We start from the raw sequence: 14,891 nt of genomic DNA, 5'->3' as shown, positions 1-14,891 counted from the left end.
CCAGCTCCTCAATCCCTGGGATTTCCCAGGCAAGAATACTGGAGTGGGTTGCCATTTCCTTCTCCAGGCATAGAGGCTGTTTTAGGGCAGTGAAACTATTCTGTATAATGTTATGGAAAATACATGACACTACATATTTGTGAAAACCGGGAGAACCTTATAGCAGAAAATTAAATCAATGCATGGATATTAAAAAAAAATTGACATCAAGAATGGACTGCAGAATTTGACTAAAGAATGGAATTATATTACAAATGTATGAAACCACCTCACTAAAATCCCCTGACTTAAGTAACTTTGGAAACGAAAGGAGTTTGAAAGACTGAAAGTAAAATATAAAAGCAGTGTAATCTAGTTGATAGTGTTCTTTTTCATAGGGGTACAAGTTAACAATTCCGATAGTTACACATGCATACTTGAATTTAACAGTTAAATAGATGGCACATGAGTATACATACATATATTTCTTTACCTTCTTAGCTGAAAGGGTTTAAGAGAAATGATACTCCCAAAATCTGAAAGAAACAATTATGTAGAAATAAGCACAGATACTTATTATACTTACAATACTCTTTTCCAATAAAAGGAGCCAGGCTTCTTGGAGAAATGACTGATTGTAGGGCTCAGAGAGGAAATATAGAAGAGGAGTCTGGGGGAATCTTATTGTATCAAAAAGGAAGTGCTTAAAAAATAAAAATAAATAAAAACAAAAAAGCCCTAAAGTAACGGGGTATGTCAAAGAAGACAGGAATGTGCTTCCAATGACCAAAACTATAACAAGATGAGCAACATAATAAATTAAGTAAGTCATCTTTTGGGATTATACCCCAAAGTATAAAATGAATATCTATGGGTCCATACTGATATAAATAAATGATTGAATACATGTGAGAGAATAGACCAATTTCCCATGCAGAAGAATTTCAGATAATTGACATGGGTAATTGTGCTCTCAAGGAGTTGGAGTGTAACTCCCTATTCCTTAAGAGTGAGTTACACATAGTGACTTCATTCCAAAAAATGCAACAATATGGAGAGGGAGAAGAAGAGTAACTTGACAGTGGAATAACCTGACAAATACTACTTCAGCCAGGTGGTCAAGGTCAACATTACCAGGGATAAGGCATGTAGAACATATCACGTGGTAAAAAGGACACTCCACCTCTGCAGTCTTCCTCCCCCCAAACCCATGAAGTGAAAGTGAAAATGAAAGTCACTCAGTCATGTCTGACTCTTTGCAATCCCGTGGACTATACTGTCCATGAAATTCTCTAGGCCAGAATACTGGAATGGGTAGCCTTTCCCTTCTCTGGGGATCTTCCCAACCCAGGGATCAAATCCAGGTCTCCCGCAATGCAGGTGGATTCTTTACCAACTGAATCACAAGGGAAGACCCCCCAAAAAATCCATAGTCCAAGGCTAATAGGAAAAGCATCACACAAATTCAAGTTGAGAAATATTTTATAAAATACCTGACTAGTACTCCTCAAAACTATCAAGGTCATGAAAAATAAGGGAAGACTGAGAAATTGTCATATCCAAGAAGAGCCTAAAGGGACATCTGCTACATATAATGTAGGATCTGGGATGGGTTCCTGGATCAGAAAAAGGACATTAGGTAAAAGCTAAGAAAATCTTAATAGAAAAAAATCTTAGAAATAAAATAGGCACTCTAGTTTATAACAATATGTGTGCTATTTTGGAGCTTTCTGATATACGGCAACTATCTTCGCTTGTTTAAAATTATTCTAAGGTTTTTTTTAAGTTTATTTTTAAAACATAAAGCAATGGAGGCAACATTAACATTATTTGCTGATGATAGGAGACTCCAAAATAAAGTACTCTATACAGTCACCCTTTCCTATCCATGGGTTTTTCATGCAGGGATTCACGAAGTGTGGACTAAAAATATTTATTAAAAAATTTCAGAAATTTCCAAAGATCAAAATTCAAATTTACCACATGCTGTCAACTATTTACATATCATTTACATTGTATTAGGTATTATAAGTAATCTAGAGATGATTTAAAGTATATGACAGGATACATTCAGTTTATATGCAAATACTAAAATGCTATGCAACTTATTATAAGGGACTTGAACATCTGTGGATTTGGGTATCTGATCTTTGGCGGTGGTGTCTTAGAACCAATCTCCCACAGATATTGAGGGACAGCTGTATTTTAAGGGGGTTGAGCTAGATGGCTAGATAAAAATAACAACCAATTACATTTATAATGGAAGATACCATTTATAATAGCTAGAAACAGATAAATATTAAGAATATATTCAAGAACAAATATGCAATAACTATTTGAAGAAAATTCTGAAATCCTACTGAAAAACATAATGAAATGCATGACAAAATGGAAATATGTTTCTTTTGGGAGTATGAAAAGATTTTATACAGATATCAATCGGCCCCAAATTATTCTAAAATTATGATGAGAGTTCAACAAAAATACTAATATGATTGGTATGAGAAATAAGCTAATTCTATAATATATGTGGAAAAATAAACATGTTATAAGAGGCAGGACGTTTCTAAAAAAGAAGATGAATGCACATGAAGGTTGTCCTTACTAGATTTTAAAGTGTATGGATAGCCTACACACTTACATAGAAAAGTAGTGGTATACAACTAGTACTGGTACATGGTTAGACTTACAGCTCATGAGGTAAGAAATGAGAAAAGAAATCAACTCAACTACATACACACATACACATTTTGTATGAATGTGGCACCCCCAAAATTCATGTTGTAAACTTAATATTCAGTGTGATGATATTAGAAGGTAGGGCCTTTGGGAGATATTTAGGTCATGAGGGTGGAACCCTCAAGAATGGAGATTAATGCTCTTACAAAGAGAACTCACAGAGCTCCCTAGCTCCTTCTGCCATGTGAGAAAACAGTAAGTCCCTTACATAGGAATCTTCAAACTGAAATTTCAAAGATTCGAACTTGCATTCCCATGTCCAGTCATGTAAGTTAATTTACGTGCCTTGTGGACATTGTCACATGTGTGCATCCTCTACAAGTGGTTGTGTTTTTGTGTATTTTACAGCACAGTACTGTATAGAGTACATTAGAACACTACGTTGATTTCTAGCCCAAGATGTCTGAAAGCATGTGTAAAAGAGTAGTATACCCTATGACCCAGCAATCCCACTCTTAGGCATATACCCTGAGGAAACAAAAATTGAAAAAGACACATGTATCCCATTGTTCATTCCAGCACTATTTACAATAGCTAGAACATGGAAGCAACCTAGATTTCCATCAACACATGAATGGATAAAGGAGTTATCCATTGGTACTTGTACACAATGGAATATTATTACTCAGCCATAAAAAGGAGTCAGTTCTATATTTGAGTTCTAAAATTTGAGTCAGTTCTAATAAGGTGGATCAGCTTCCCTTGTGGCTCAGCTGGTAAACAATCTGCCTGCAATATGGGAGGCCTGGGTTCAATTCCTAGGTTGGGAAGATACCCTGGAGAAAGGAAAGGCTACCCACTCCAATATTCTGGCCTGGAGAATTTTCCATGGACTGTATTGTCCATGGGGTCTCAAAGCATTGGACACGACTGAGTGACTTTCACTTCACTAAGAAGGTGGAGTGAAGTAACTCTGAAAGAGAAAGATAAATATTATAATGCATATATATGGAATCTAGAGAAATTGTACTGAAGAATTTATTTAGGGGGCAGCAGTGGAGAAACAGACATTGAAAATAGACTTATGGACATGGGAAGAGGGAAGAGGAAAGAGTAACATGGAAACTTACATTATCATATGTAAAATAGAAAGCAACAAGAATTTGCTGTATGGCTCAGGAAACTCAAACAGGGTCTCTGTATTAACATAGAGGGGTGGGATGGGGTGGGAGATGAGAGGGAGGTTCAAAAAAGAGGGGATATATGTATACCTATGTCTGATTCATGTTGCGATTTGACAGAAAACAACAAAATTCTGCAATTATTCTTCAGTAAAAAAAATAATTTTTTAAAAAAGCAGCAGTATACAGCTGATTTTGTTGTTTGGGTACTAAGGCTAACTTTGCTGGACTTATGAACAAATTGGGCTTAAAAGTGCACTCTCAGAATGGAACTTGTTCATACGCAGGAGACTTCCTATAGGAGAGAAGTCTGCAACTCAGTAAAGGGCCCTCATCTGGCTATACTGCTATCCTGATCTTATTGCTCTAGCCTCCAGAACTGTAAGAAATAAATTTCTGTTGTTCACAAGCACCTCTATGCCTGGTATTTTGTTATAGCAGCCCAAATGCACTAAGATACATAGACACACATAACACATTAAGAATATGATAAAGGTAGAAGGTGTCATTTTACACTGGGAGAAGAAAGTTTCTTCAACTAATGCTGATGCATTATTTAGTAACCCTCTGGGGGAAAAATATAGAATTATTTTTCTATACCCCATTTTTCACATATTAAATTCCCTACCTGAAATGTGGTTTATCTATCTTTGATTGGCAATGGTCACCTATGCTTCAAAATTCAATTCAAGAACACCCCCCCCCCCGCCTGCCTCTCTTCCCCTTCTCCCTCTTGCTGAGCAACTCATCACAATTAGGTGAGATCGATCAAGACAGGTATCCATGACAGGGGTCATGGAGCCATAGTGGGCCAGCGTGAGATGCTAGAAGTGAAATAGGAGTGAAAGGGATATCCATGCAGTCAGAGTAGCCCAGTACGGGGAGTCAGAACTCAAATAGGGTGAAGTGATCAGATCCACAAGAGCAGGGAAGGGAGGTGTGTAGCATGACATGTCAAAATTTGAGCAAGGAAAAAAGGATATCCATTCTAGGACGTGTCATGGGCAGTCAGTGCCAAAGTGGGATTAAGAGGCATTCACAGAGCAGAGCAGCTTGCTACGAGAGTCCGTTTAGTCCAGAGGATATTAAACAGGAAGCTGGCCAGGCATACAGAGTAAAAGCCTCAGTCCAGAGAAGATAAAATCCACAAGGAGGAGGCAGGTTTGTGTAGAAAATCAGAGGCCAATCAAGGGGAGGTGGAATCCATGCATGGACGTGGACAGCCCTGTGTGGGCAGTTAGAGGCTGAGTGGAACGAGGAAAGTATCTGCACATGGGGGTATCCCATTGTAGAGTATCAAAGCCCAAGCAGGGTAAGGGGAGTATGTTTATATAAGGATTGCCTGGAGTGGGTGTCAGAGTATGAATATGTTGAGAAAGGCATTCACATGAGTTGGGGACAATCCAGCATTTTGTGATATCAGAGCCTGAGCTATATCAGGAGGATACCCACACACACAGGCATGCACACACACATGTACACTTCCCAGACTCTGTCCAATGAGAGGAACTTGGAAATAATGAGTACATACAGATCTCATATATTGGATTCTAAATTCCATTTTCCACTAAAAATACTTGAGACTTCTTGGAGAAATTGTTAGTTCCATGGGTAGGACAGGAAAAGTACAAGATGAGCCTGGGATATCTTGTACCAAAAGCATCAAATTTTTCAAAGAATGATGGGGAGATGTCAAAAGGACAGAGAGTCAGGTTTAAGGAGGTTCCCACTGTCTGAGGCTGGAACAATGTGAACTTCAAAATAAATAACGATGGTGACAGATCATGATTCATTTAGTAAAATAAGAGACTTAATCAAATAGACACAAATAAATTAATAAATCTAATTTTGGTGAGGAATAAAATATTTATATACTTTAAAATAAAAAAACTGTTTTAAAATACAAGATGGGGGAGAGTAACTTGACAGTGGAGAATCTTGTCAGCAACCATTTTAAATCAAGTGGTCCAAGTGAATATCATCAATACTGGGACACACTGAAATCATGAACCACCTGATAGAATGAGATGATATGAACACAGTATCATTTCTGTCATTTTCCTGTCAAAGATGCAAAACACGAAATTCGTCATGAGCAAATACTGGACGGAGCAAAATTGAGAATTCTACAAAATAACCGACCTCTAGTTTTGTCATCAGAATGAGTTGGGAAATGTTTCTTTCCACTTCTATGGATACATTTAGAATGCATGTGTGGAGAATTAGCATGATTTTTGGTTTAAATATTTGGTAGAATTCACCAGCGAGGCTATCAGGATCTAGGTAGGGTAAGGGGGCCTTTTGTGAGGTGGGTTGGGCAAAAAAATTAAAAGTGACTAATTCTATCTCTTACTATTCAGATTTTCATTTTCTTCTTGAGTCAATTTCAGTCATTTGTGTATTTCTAGAAATTTGTCCATTTCATCTAAATTTTCTAACTAGCATCATGGTATTCCTTTACAATTATATTTATTTCTCTAAAGTTGGTAGCAATTTTTCCTTTTTTATTCCTAATTTTAGTAATTTGAATCTCCTTCCTCCCTTGATAAAAATCACTAAAGTTGTGTCAATTTATTGACCTTTCTCAGGGAAGGCAATGGCACCCCACTCCAGTACTCTTTTGCCTGGAAAATCCCATGGACGGAGGAGCCTGGTGGGCTGCCGTCTATGGGGTCACACAGAGTCGGACATGACTGAAATGACCCAGCAACAGCAGCAGCAACAGCAGCACTGACCTTTCTAAATAACCAAATTTTAATTTGTTGAGTATCTCTGTGATTTTTCTATTCTCTATTTCATTAATTTTGCTCTAGAATTAATTGTTTACTATGGCTGCCAATTTGAGTTTAATTTGCTACATTCCCTCCCGTAGGTGTGGTGTATTTTCTCTTTCATTCTTCTCAAAGTAAAGTTGACCCTTGAATAACAGGCATTTGAACTGTGTAGGTCCACTTATACAAAGATTTTTTTTTCAATAGTAAATACTACAGCACTACACCATCTGCAGCTGGTTGAATCTGCAGAGGTGAAATCACGGATTTGGAAGAACCACATAGAGGGCCAACTACAAGTTATATATAGATTTTCGACTGCAGAAAAGGTTGTTGCCCTAAATACCGCATTGTTGAAGAGCTAAATGTATTTTTTACTTTCTCTTGTGATTCTTTCTTTGCCCCTTTGATTATTTAGGAATATACTGTTTAACTTCCACATATTTGTCTGTTTCTCAAAATGTTTTATTTTCTAATTTCATTACATTCAGAGGATGGACTTGATATGGTTTGAACCCTTTAATATTTATTTAGGTTTGTCTTATGTCCTAGCATATAGGGTATTCTAGAGAATGTTCCCGCACTCTTAAGAAGAATGCATATCCTGTATTGGATAAATTGCTCTATAGATGTCTGTTAGGTCCATCTGGTTTATATTATCATTCAAGATCTCTATTTCATTGTTGATCTTCTGCCTAGTCTTTCTATCCATTATTGAAAGTGGATTAGTAAAGTATAGCAATTATTGTTGAATTGTCTATTTCTTTCTTCAATTCTATCAGCTTTTTTTTTCCTCCATGCATTTTTCGATTGTCTTATTAGGTGATATATATATATATTATGTCTTCCTAATAGAGTCCCCTTTTATCATTATGAAATATCCTTCTTTATCCCTACTATCAGTTTTTAATAAAAATCATTTTTTTCTTAGTACAGTATACCACTTTTTCTCTTTGGTTGATGTTTGCATTATATGTATTTTTCAGTCATTTCATTTGAAATGTATATCTTTGACTCTAAATTATGTCTCCTGTAGAGAGCATATAGTTTTGTCTTTGTTTTTTATCTAGTTTCAGAATATTTGCTTTTTGATTAGATTGTTCAATTCATTCATAATTTACATAATTATTCAGTTCAGTTCAGTCGATTAGTTGTGTCTAATCCTTTGAGACCCCATAGACTGCAGCATGCCAGGCTTCCCTGTCCATCACCAACTCCCAGAGTTTGCTAAAACTCATGTCCATTGAGTCGGTGATGACATCCAATCATCTCATCCTCTGTCATCCCCTTATCCTCCCACCTTCAATCTTTCCCAGCATCTGGGTCTTTTTCAGTGAGTCAGTTCTTCACATCAGGTGGCCAAAGTATTGGAGCTTCAGCTTCAGCATCAGCCCTTCCAATGAATATTCAGGACTGATTTCCTTTAGGATTGAGAGGTTTGATCTCCTTGCAGTCCAAGGGACTCTCAAGAGTCTTCTCCAGCACCACATTTAAGATCATCAATTCTTGGGCGTTCAGCTTTCTTTATAGTACAATTCTCACATCCATATGTGACTACTGGAAAAACCACAGCCTTGACTAGACAGACCTTGGTTGGCAAAGTACTCTGCTTTTTAATATGCTATCTAGGTTGGTCATAACTTTCATTCCAAGGAGTAAGCGTCTTTTAATTTCCTGGCTGCAATCAGCATCTGCAGTGATTTTGGAGCCCAAAAAAATAAAGTCTGACACTGTTTCCACTGTTTCCCCATCTATTTCCCATGAAGGGATGGGACCAGATGCCATGATCTTTGTTTTCTGAATGTTGAGCTTCAAGCTAACATTTTTACTCTCCTCTTTCACTTTCATCAAGAGGCTTTTGAGTTCCTCTTCACTTTCTGCCATAAGGGTGGTGTCATCTGCATATCTGAGGTTATTGATATTTCTCCCAGCAATCTTGATTCCAGCTTGTGCTTCTTCCAGCCCAGCGTTCCTCATGATGTACTCTGCATAGAAGTTAAATAAGCAGGGTGACAATATACAACCTTGACATACTCCTTTTCCTATTTGGAACCAGTCTGTTGTTCCATGTCCAGTTCTAACTGTTGCTTCCTGACTTGCATACAGGTTTCTCAAGAGGCAGGTCAGGTGGTCTGGTATTCCCATCTCTTTCAGAATGTTCCACAGTTTATTGTGATCCACACAGTCAAAGGCTTTGGCCTAGTCAATAAAGCAGAAATCGATGCTTTTCTGGAACTCTTTTGCTTTTTCCATGATCCAACGGATGTTGGCAATTTGACCTCTGGTTCTTCTGCCTTTTCTAAAACCAGCTTGAACATCTGGAAGTTCACGGTTCACGTATTGCTGAAGCCTGGCTTGGAATTCAGTAGAACTGTCCAAAACCCAAAAGGGTGATGCCATCATGACGGTAACATTCAATTTGTCAGCAAATCTGGAAGACCCAGCATTGACCACAGGACTTCAAAAGGTCAATCCTCATCGCAATTCCAAAGAAGGGTAGTACTGAAGAATGTGCTAACTATCAGACAATTACACTAATCTCCCACGCTAGTAAAAGTCTGGTTTAAAAACTTGCATGCCAGGTTTCAGCATTATTTGAACCAAGAACTTCCAGATGTCCAAGCTGGGTTTAGTGAAAGAAGAGGCACTGGAGATCAAATTGACAGTATTTGCCGGATCACAGAGAAAGCAAGGGCGTGCCAAAAATCATCTATGTCTCTTTCATCGACTATGCTATTGCCTTCGACTGTGTGGATCATAACAAATTAATGAAAGCTCTTAAAGAGATGAGAATACCAGACTCTCTTACCTGTCCCCTGAAAAACCTGCATATGGGTCAAGAAGCAACAGGTAGTACCCTGTATGACCCAATTGATTGGTTCAAGATTGAGAAACAAGAGCCTCAGTAAGTCGTACTGGGAAAACAGACAGCTACATGTAAAAGAATGAAATCAGAACACTTCCTAACACCATACACAAAAATAAACTAAAAATGGACTAAAGACCTAAATGTAAGACCAGAAACTATAGAACTCTTAGAGGACACAGGCAGAATACTCAGTGACATAAATCAAAGCAAGATCCGCTATGACCCGCCTCCTAGAGTAATGGAAATAAAAACAAAAGTAAACAAGTGGAACGTGATCAAACTTAAAGCTTTTTCCAGCAAAAGAAACTATAAGCAAGGCGAAAAGACAACCTTCGGAATGGGAGAAAATAATAGCAAATTAAACAACTGATAAAGGATTAATTTCCAAAATATACAAGCGGCTTATACAACTCAATAGCAGAAGAAACAAACAACTCAATCAAAAAGTGGGAAAAAGACCTAAACAGACTTTTGTCCAAAGAAGACATACAGATGGCTAACAAACACATGAAAAGATGCTCAATATTGTTCATTATTAGAGAAATGCAAATCAAAACTACAATGAGATATCACCTCACACCACTCAGAATGACTATCATCAAAAAGTCTACAAACAATAAATACTGGAGAGGGTGTGGACAAAAGGGAACCCTCTTGCACTATTGGTGGGAATGTAAATTGATACAGCCACTATGGAAGACAGTATGGAGATTCCTTAAAAAAACAAACAAAAAAAAAAAAAAAAAAACTATGAAGAAAACCACCATAGGACCCAGCAACCCCAATCCTAGGCATATACCCTGAGGAAACAACAATTAAAAAAGACACATGTAACTCGATGTTCACTGCAGCACTATTTACAATAGCTAGAACATGGAAGAAACCTAGATGGCATCAGCAGATAAATGGATAAAGAAGTTGTGGTATATATACACAATGGAATATTACTCAGCCACAAAAAGGAATGCATTTGAGTCAGTTCTAATGAGGTGGACGAATCTAGAGCCTATTATATAGAGTGAAGTATGTCACAAAGAGAAAGATAAATATTGTACACTAATGCATAAATATGGAATCTAGATCCTGGGTGTTCATTGGAAGGACTGATGCTAAAGCTGAAACTCCAATACTTTGGCCACCTCATGCCATGAGTTGACTCACTGGAAAAGACTCTGATGCTGGGAGGGATTGGGGGCAGGAGGAGAAGGGGACGACAGAGAATGAGATGGCTGGATGGCATCTCCGACTCGATGGACATGAGTTTGAGTGAACTCCAGGAGTTGGTGATGGACAGGGAGGCCTGGTGTGCTGTGATTCATGGGGTCGCAAAGAGTCGGACACGACTGAGCAACTGAACTGAACTGAGAAAGATGGTACCAAAGTATTTATTTGCAGGGCAGCAATGGAGAAACAGCCATAGAGAACAGACTTATGGATAAGGGAGAGGGGAGGAGAAAGTGAGATGTATGGAGAAAGTAACATGGAAACTTACATTGCCATATGTAAAATAGATAACCAATGGGAATTTGCTCTGTCTCAGGGAACTCTAACACGGGCTCTGTATCAACCTAGAGGGGTGGGATGGGGAAGGAGATGGGAGGGAGGTGCAAGAGGGAGAGGACATACGTATAATTATGGCTGATTCACCTTTAGTTTTGACAGAAAACAACAAAATTCTGTAAAGCAATTATCCTTCAACTAAAAAATAAATAAACTTAGAAAGAAAAAAAAGAACTACACTGATTCAGGGCTTCCCTGGTGGATCAGGAGTAAAGAATCTGCCTGCAAATGCAGGAGACATGAGTTTGATCCCTGATCTGAGAAGATCCCACGTGCTGTAAAGCAACTAAGCTTGTTCTCTGGAGTCCAGAAGCCACAACTATGAACCCCATGTGCCACAACTACTGAAGCCTGCATGCCCTAGAGCCCATGCTCCACAACAAGAAGAACTACCACAGTGAGAAGCCTGCACCACAAGTAGAGAGTAATCCTGCTTGCTGCAACTAGAAAAATCCCCTCGAAGCAACAAAGACTCAATAAAGTCAAAGATAAATAAATTTAAATTTTAAAAACTTAGTTGATTTAAATATAACAGAGAAGGGCCATTAGAAGTAATATAAAGTCTGAATTAGATGATACGGTTAGATAGCATCATCGATTCAATGATCATGAATTTGAGCAAACTCGGGGAGATAGTGAAGGACAGGGAACCCTGTGTGCTATGGGTCATGGGGTTGTAATGAGTTGGACATGACTTACTGACTGGACAAAAATAACAAAGCCTGGCTTGTAGGATACTTTTTGAATAACTATAATAAAGCAAATGCAAATAGCTACTGCTAAAAAAAAAGAAGATTGAGAAAGGAGCACAATAAGGCTATCTGCAGTCACCCTGTTTAACCTGTACACTGAGCACAGCATGAGAACTTCCAGGCTGGATGAGTTACAAGCTGGAATCAAGATAGACAGGAGAAACATCAACAACCTCAGACATACAGACAATAGTACTCTAATGGTAGAAAGTGAAGAGGCACTAAAGAGACTCTTGATGAGGGTGAAGGAGGAGAGTGAAAGAGCTGGCTTAAAACTAAATATTAAAAAAATTAAGATCATGGCATCAAGCCCCATTACTTCAGGGCAAATAGAGGGGGAAAAGGTGGAAGTAGTGACAGATTTCCTCTTCTTGGGCTCTAAGATCACTGCAGGTGGTGACTGCAGCTATGAAATCAGAAGGCAACTGCTTCTTGGTTGGGAAGCTATGAGAAACCTAGACAGTATGTTGAAAAGTAGAGACATTACTCTGCTGACAAAGGTCCGTATAGTCAAGGCTATGGTCTTCCCAGTGGTCACGTATGACTGTGAGAGCTGGACAGTAAAGAAGGCAGAACGCCAAAGAATTGATGCCTTTGAACTGTGGTGCTGGAGAAGACTCCTGAAAGCCACTTGGACAGCAAGGAGATCAAATCAGTCAATCGTAAGGGAAATCAACTCTGGATATTCATTGGAAGGACTGATGCAGAAGCTGAAGCTCCAGTCTTTTGGTCATTTGATGTGAAGAACCAACTCACTGGTAAAGTCCCTGATGCTGGGAAAGATTGAGGGCAGAAGGAAAGTGGGCATCAGAGGATAAGACAGCTGGATGGTATCACCAACACAGTGGACATGAACTTGGCAAATGCTGGGAGATGGTGAGGGACAGGTAGTCCTGGTATGCTGCAGTCCATGGGGTTGCAAAGTGTCAGACACGACTGGGTGACTCAACAACAACAATGCCAGGGAGATATAGAAATGTTACTCCTACACAGCTCCATCTCCCCTTTTGCATTTTTGTTGTTTGCTCAGCATCAAAACCTGCACTTCTTAGAGTACTCTTAAACTTGAACATCTTCATTCTCTATTCCAAATAATGTTAGTCTCTTCAGGAGAGCTATGCAGCTCTGTTCTTACGGCCTGACTCTCACCCTCTGCAGAATCTCTGTGCTACTGCTCCAGAGATGGAACAGGAACTTTTATTCTTGCAGTGTCATTCCCATACAAGCAAGACTCTAGGCTGCGGGGGTGGGGGCAGGAGGGGATGGGTCATCGCTGGTCTTCTTGGTTTGTCTTTCCCAGTATGGAATCTCTGCCCTACAGGGAACCTGGTGTGAAGATTATCGAAGCCTAGTATTCTCAGTTTACTGTGCCTAGGACAGAGTTTCTGTGTTATGGAAGTAAGCTGGGTAGAGGAAGGGAGTCTTGGATCTCTCTTGCCTGGAAAGAGCTTCTGCAGTAAAGCTGGGAAGGATAAAGAATGCTGGAGCCAACCTTTCATGGGGAGAAATCATTGTCTTGAACGGAAGTCTGGAAAAAGAGCAAGTCCTATGTAATTAGCTATAACCACGTGGAATAGAGTTTCTGTTGCACTGAGCTGGGGAAGGTGGGAGGTGGGGAAAAGTCATAGTTCAAATGCCATAGACTCTAGCTCATCTTACCAAGATTTACTAGATTTTATTGAATAAATGTTTCCCCAGGGCCTTCCCTGGTGGTGCTGTGGATAAGAATCTGCCTGCCAGTGCATGGGACAGGGGTTCAATCCCTGGTCCTGGTCTAGGAAGATTCCACATGTCATAGAGCAATGAAGCCTGTGTACCACAACCATGGAGCCCCTGCTCCAGAGCCCACGTACTGCAGCTACTGAAGCCTGCATGCCACAACAAGATTAACTACCGTAATGAGAAGCCCAAGCACCACAACAAAGAGTAGTCCCTGCTCACTGTGACTAGAGAAAGCCCTGGCACACAATGAAGACACAGCCTAGCCAAAATAAATAAATAAAGTAAATATAAATAATTTCTTTTTAAAAAATGTTTCTTCATTTGCTGTAGGCTTTACAGTAATTTCTAGATATATTAAATATTTTTTTAATTGCCAGTTATCGCTGTTTTGCTGATAGAGGGGATCCGTGGAGCTTCTCATGCCACGATTCTAGAAGTGATTTTTCAAATAACTTATTTTGAGATTGAATGAACCTAGGACTGTTCTGAGCATGAAAATAACAATGAGTTCCCATGCTAGTTTTAACACTTTGAATGTAATATTTAACCTAAGTTTTTCCTCATTTATAGCATGGGCACCTTGTATACCTCTTAGATTTTGGTCAGGATTGAAAGACTATTGAAATAGTGTTATATAAAGCACCAAACATAGACATTGACTCACAGTAATCATTTAATAAGTGTCACTTCTCTCCCCTTCAAGTAAATGACTGTCTCAGTCTGGATAGCTATTTTCGGGACTATCGCAGTGTCTCTGCTTGGTCCCTCAGTCGAGTGTAACTCTTTATGGCCCTATGGAATGTAGCCCGCCAGGCTCCTCTGTCCATGGGAATTCTCCAGGCAAGAATACTGAAGTGGATTGCTATGCCCTCCCCCCGGGATCTTCCTAACCAAGGGATCAAACCCAGGTCTCCCACATTGCAGGCAGATTCTTTACCATTTTAGCCACCAGGGAAGCCCTCACATTGTCTAGAATATGGTCTCTGTGTTCATATATACTCTGAGTTCAAAGTAAGGGGCTAGGGCAGGCCTAGATGGCAGAAGACAAATGAAGGGAGCCACAGCTTAAGGCATTATATATACACTAAGAATTTGGGAAATATTCAATATGCTAAAGCTCTGTCATAATGCAAAACAAATTAAAAAGGTGATTAAAAAATTCAATTTTAGAAAATTTAGGATGACTGCAGTTGGTGACTGCCACCTTGAAATCAGAAGACGATTGCTTTTTGGTAGGAAACCTATGACAAACTTAGACAGTGTGTTGAAAAGCAGAGACATTACTCTGCCGACAAAGGTCCATATAGTCAAGGCTATGGTTTTCCCAGTGGTCATGTACGGTTGTGAGAACTGGACCATAAAGAAGGCAGAGTGCCAA

This window comes from Moschus berezovskii, chromosome X (genome assembly GCF_049115385.1).
Source record: "Moschus berezovskii isolate FMDL1 chromosome X, NW_MosBer_1.0, whole genome shotgun sequence".
NCBI lineage: Eukaryota > Metazoa > Chordata > Mammalia > Artiodactyla > Moschidae > Moschus > Moschus berezovskii.
Note: the sequence above shows the minus strand (reverse complement) of the source record.